This window comes from Suncus etruscus, chromosome 16 (genome assembly GCF_024139225.1).
Source record: "Suncus etruscus isolate mSunEtr1 chromosome 16, mSunEtr1.pri.cur, whole genome shotgun sequence".
NCBI classification, from domain to species: domain Eukaryota; kingdom Metazoa; phylum Chordata; class Mammalia; order Eulipotyphla; family Soricidae; genus Suncus; species Suncus etruscus.
In genome coordinates, this window is record NC_064863.1 from 59,580,297 (window position 1) to 59,586,106 (window position 5,810).

Below are 5,810 nucleotides of genomic sequence, written 5' to 3' on the forward strand. Positions count from 1 at the left end.
CTTACATAAAAGTCATTCAAAGTGGATTAAAGACCTTGAAATTAGACCTGAATCCATAAAATTCATTGAGGAAACCATAGACAAAACACTCCAAGAATTAAACCTCAAAGAAGTCTTTGAAGATAGGATGACAATGGCAAGGGCTATAGCATCAAATCTGAGTAAGTGGGACTACATCAAAAATGTTTTTGTACAGCAAAAGAAACACAGGCTAAAATTAGTGGACAGCGAACTGAATGAGATAAAAAAAAATTGCACTCAACACATCAGACTACTTTTTGATACCTAGGATTTACAAAGTATTCATAAAAGTTAACTTTACAAAACCTAAAAATACAATCAAAAAATTGGTAGAACAAATGAACATACATTTTTCTGAGGAAGATGAACAGATGGTCAACATGTCAAAAGCATGCTTATTATCACTTATCATTAGGGAATTCCAAATCAAGGCAACAATGAGATATCATCTTACACTAGTAAGAATGATACATATCAAAAAAAATAGGAACAGTGTATGTTGGCAGGAATGTATTAAGAAAGGAACTCTCATCCACTTCTGGTGGGAATATTTCCTGGTCCAACCCTTTTGGAAAACAGTGTGGAGGGTTGTTCTCAGTAAACTCAAAATTGAGCTACCATAAGACTCAGCTATCCCCCTTTTGGGTATCTATTCCCACAACAACAACAACAAAAAAAACTTTCATCCAAAAGGATGTTTACACACCACTATTCATTGCAGCACTCAGTACAGTAGTAAGATTTGGAATCAACCTAGAAGTCCAACAACAGACAAGTGGATCATGTTGATGCAATACATATATAAAATGAAATACTACAAAGCTGTAAGGAATTATGCAATCATGCAATTTTCAACAATGTGGATGGAATGGAAAGATATTATGTTAAATTAAGTAAGCTATAAGAAGGATAAATACAGAATGATATCACTTACATAATATCACTTACATGGTACAACTTATATGATATCACTTATATGATATCATTTATATATGGTATGTAGAATGACTGCATGAAGAAATACAATGGTTTAAATGGGAGTTGTCTCAGACACCCTTGCCTCCAGAGTGTACTAAGGAGAAGGAAAGAAATTGAGTGGAAGAGGAGAAATACAAATATAAAAGGGTGGGAACCAGGAGTCAAACAGTCTCAGGTGCATTGGTAGTGTTAAAAAATAAAGAACTAGGGGCCGGAGAGATAGCACAGTGGTAGAGCATTTGCCTTGCATGCAGCCGATACAGGACAGATGGTGGTTCGAATCCCAGCATCCCATATGGTCCCCCAATCTAGCCAGAAGCTATTTCTGAGTGCATAGCCAGTAGTAATCCCTGAGCGCTATTGCTGGGTGTGACTCGAAAACAAAACAAAACAAAACAAAAACAGAAGAAAAACTACATATCCAAGCTAAAGGCAACCACAGTAGAATCAAGAGACCCAAATTTTAACAATTTGAACTTAAAATGGACATCTTATACTTGTAGGCTGAGGGCAGGGAAAGTGGGATGGTATGTACTTGGAGAACATTGGTGGAGGGAGGTAGACCCTGTGGTGAGGTTGGCCCTGATTCATTGTATGTCTGAAACCCAACTGTGAAGCATTTCATAAATCACAATGATTTTAATAAACTATAATATAGTAAATAATAATATAATAAAAATAATTTTAAATAAATAAAATAAATATCTGTAAGAGGTAGGCATGGATGATGGTGAAAGGGAAATTAAGGAAATTGGTGACAGAAAATGTCATTAGCATTGGCTAAGGGTGGTATAGAGTGTATGACTGAAACTCAATCAGAAACAATTTTGTAACCATTGTGCTTAAATTAAGTGGTTAAAAAGTAATACAGGCACCACACAATAATCTCGGTTCTGAAATCAAATCATACTCAAGTGCAAAAAAGAAAGAGAAAGACAAAACAAAATAAAATAAAATAATATTGGAGACATCAACCGTAATCTCCACACCAAAATAAAGACGTCAAAAAAATAGATCATTTATTCTCCTCTTGCTGCTTTCGTGGTATGTGGAAGACTTCTACTTTATCTTGGATGGTAAAATCAGACCTGTTTCTAAAGATCTTGGTGGCTGTGCAGATCAGGGAATGGAGTTTATGAAGTCTTTCTTTGTGGTTATAGCAGTTATGCTTCTTCAATGTCATTTTTTTGTTTTTTATGTGTTCTAGGTGTTTCAGAATAGTGCTACCATTCTGTGTTTTTCTTTTGTCTTCTGACTTACTTCATTTAACATAACATGATCTAGGTCCATCCACATTGCTGCAAAGTCTGTGATTGTATCATTTCTAACTGCCATGTAATATTCCATTGTATATATGTACCACATCTTAATGATCCATTCATCTGTTGTTGGACATCGAGGTTGGTTCCAAGATTTGGCTATTATACTGAGTGCTGCAATAAATAGTGGGGTGCATACGTATTTTGGAATGAATGTCCTTCCATCTTGGGAATATATGCCTAGGAGAGCAATTGCTGGGTCAAATGGCAGCTCAATTCTAAGTTCTTTGAGCACTCTCCAGACTTTTCTCCATAGATGTTGGACCAAGGGGCATTCCCACCAGCAATGAATGAGAGTTCCTTTCATACCACATCCTCTCCAACAAAGGTTGTTCCCATTATTTTTGATGTGAGCCAACCTCACTGGTGTGAGGTGGTATCTCATTGTTGTCTTGATTTGGATCTCCCTGATGATGAGCGAAGGTGAGCATGCTTTCATGTGTTTGTTAGCCATCCTTCTCTCTTCCTCAGAGAAATGTCTATTCATTTCGTCTCCCCATTTTTTTATGGCTTCGTTTGGTTTTGAAGGGCTCAGGTTTCTGAGCGCTTTGTATGTTCTAGATATCAGCCCTTTATCTGATATATCAAGTGAAAAGATTTTTTCCCATTCTGTTAGCTGTCTTCTTGCATTAAGTATGGTTTCTTTTGCCATGCAGAAGCTTTTTAGTTTGATATAGTCCCATTTGTTTGTAGTTGATGCTAACGTTTTTGCCATTGGTGCTCCATTCTCAAAGACCCTTTTGATATAAAGGTCTTCGAGTGTTCTGCCTATTTTATTCTCGATAAACTTTATAGATTCAGGTCTGATTTCCAGATCTTTGATCCATTTTGAGTTGACTTTTGTATAAGGAGTGAGATATGGGTCGATTTTCACTTTCGTGCATATGAGTTTCCAGTTGTACCAACACCATTTGTTGAATAGGCTTTCTTTGTTCCATTTCATATTCTTGCCTCTTTTATCAAATATTAGTTGGCTATATATCTGGGGGTTTATGTCTGGGAATTCTGTTCTAATCCACTGGTCTGAGGTCCTGTCTCTGTTCCAGTACCATGCTGTTTTTATTACTATGGCTTTATAGTATAGTTTCAAGTTAGGTAAGGAGATACCTCCCAACTTCTCATTTTTCAGAATGTGTTTAGCTATCCTGGGTCTTTTATGGTTCCAAATGAATTTTATAATTGATTGCTCTATTTCTTTAAAGAATTGTGTCTGGATTTGGATAGGAATTGCATTAAATCTATATAGCAGTTTGGGTAAAATAGTCATTTTGACTATGTTAATTCTACCTATCCATGAGGATGGGATGTTCTTCCATTTCTTTAGATCGTCTTCAATTTCTTTCTGAAGTGTTTTGAAGTTTCCCTGGTATAGATCTTTCACTTCTCTTGTAAGGTTGATTCCTAGGTATTTGATATTTTTTGATACTATCTTAAATGGAATTGTATTTTTAATCTCTCTCTCCTCAACTTCATTGTTTGTATATAAAAACGCTACTGTCTTTTGTGTATTGACTTTGTATCCAGCCACTTTACTGTATTGGTTGATTGTTTCTAGGAGTTTTTCTGTGGATTCTTTAGGGTTTTTGATGTATATCATCATATCATCAGCAAATAGAGCTAGCTTGTGTTCCTCTTTCCCTACTTGAATTCCTTTGATTCCCTTCTCTTGTCGGATTGCTATTGCTAGGACTTCTAAGGTTATATTGAATAAGAGTGGAGAGAGTGGACAGCCTTGCCTAGTTCCTGACCTTAGTGGGAATGCTTCTAGCTTCTCGCCATTAAGTATAATGTTGGCTGTAGGCTTTTCATAAATAGCTGTAACTATCTTAAGGAAGGTGCCTTCTAACCCTATTTTGCTGAGTGTCTTTAACATGAACGGATGTTGGATTTTGTCAAACGCCTTCTCTGCATCGATTGATATGATCATGTGGTTTTTGTCCTTCATGTTGTTGATGTGGTGTATAATGTTGATTGATTTGCACTTGAGTATGATTTGATTTCAGAACCGAGATTATTGTGTGGTGCCTGTCTTTATTGCTGTGGTGCTTATCGGTTATTTAATTCGATATTTTTTTTTGTGTATTGTTGTGATATTTTAATTACTTTTTTCACATCCTCTCTCAAACTGAGGTTGGAAGCCTCTAGACAGGACTCTGCCTATTTTCAGCATATTTGATTTTTGATTGAGAAGAGGACATATTAGGTGATGGGTATTCCCCTGATTCAATGTGAATATGTACCCAAAATACTACAGTGAAAAATATGTAAGCCATTATGAAAAAAAAAATTGTGTTTTTAATCAGAAATTTTCTTTGACTTACATGTATTATTATATCAATTATATTATATGTTATGTTATGTCACTATATTATGTTATAATAGTTTACCTCATTATGTTAATCAATTTTGTCCTTTAAATGAATTCTTACTTTAAAAAAAAAACTTTAGTTTGCTCTGAAGAAAAAAAAATAAAATAAAATAAATAAAAGATAAGATAAGGCCTCCCAAATCTTACCACAGGCTGTGTTCTTTACACTGGCTGTATAGAAAGAGGAGGTACAGTAAAGGCACCCCATATACACCTCAACACAGGCCCCTTGCCAGGTATGTATTGTGAATTGGGGGACAAAAAAAAAGTAATACATACATTTCTTCAGATACACAATTTATTATTACTTAATATATATTTATCATATGATTATTTATTATATATTTTAGTATATAATGTATAACTATATGTTATATAAATTATTTAATTATTTATAATGTTTTAAGTAGCAGATTCTAAAGTATTTTTACATTTAAGAAAATAAGACTATATTATTATGTAATTATATAACTACATGTTATTATTTAATATGTAATAAAATATATATTTATATAAATAAAATATATAAAATTTCACATTTTAGGGGCCATAGCGTTGGCACAGTGGTAGGGCGCATTTACCTTGCATGCACTAACCTAGGTCGGACCACGGTTCAATCTCCTGGTGTCCCATATGGTCTTCCAAGTCAGGAGCGATTTCTGAGTGCATAGCCAGGAGAAACCCCATTGGGTCACTGAGTGTGGCTCAATAAAGCAAAAAAAAATTTCACATTTAAGAAAATAATATATGGGCCCGGAGAGATAGCACAGTGGTATTTGCCTTGCAAGCAGTCGATCCAGGACCAAAGGTGGTTGGTTCGAATCCCAGTGTCCCATATGGTCCCCCGGCCTGCCAGGAGCTATTTCTGAGCAGACAGCCAGGAGTAACCCCTGAGCACCGCCGGGTGTGGCCCAAAAACAGCAACAAAAAGAAAATAATATATTATTATGTTGTATAAATATATATTATATTATTTGTATTGTTATATAAAATTAATATTTAGTATATATTTATATATTATAAATAGCAAATTACTGAAGAAGTATTTTCAAATTTTAGACCACATACCATTTTTATTGACTCAATAACAATAACTTTTTATTTCAGACCAATGTCTTCAGCCA

The 5,810-nt window shown here is 34.8% G+C and overlaps 1 non-coding gene across 1 annotated transcript; it reads left to right on the forward strand.

Moving 5' to 3' along the window:
• Nucleotides 1–4,816: 4,816 nt before the first annotated feature.
• Nucleotides 4,817–4,949, forward strand: LOC126032699 (small nucleolar RNA SNORA51). The gene has a single exon (XR_007503921.1). It is a non-coding gene; the product is annotated as a small nucleolar RNA SNORA51 (small nucleolar RNA).
• The last annotated feature ends 861 nt before the right edge of the window (nucleotides 4,950–5,810 follow it).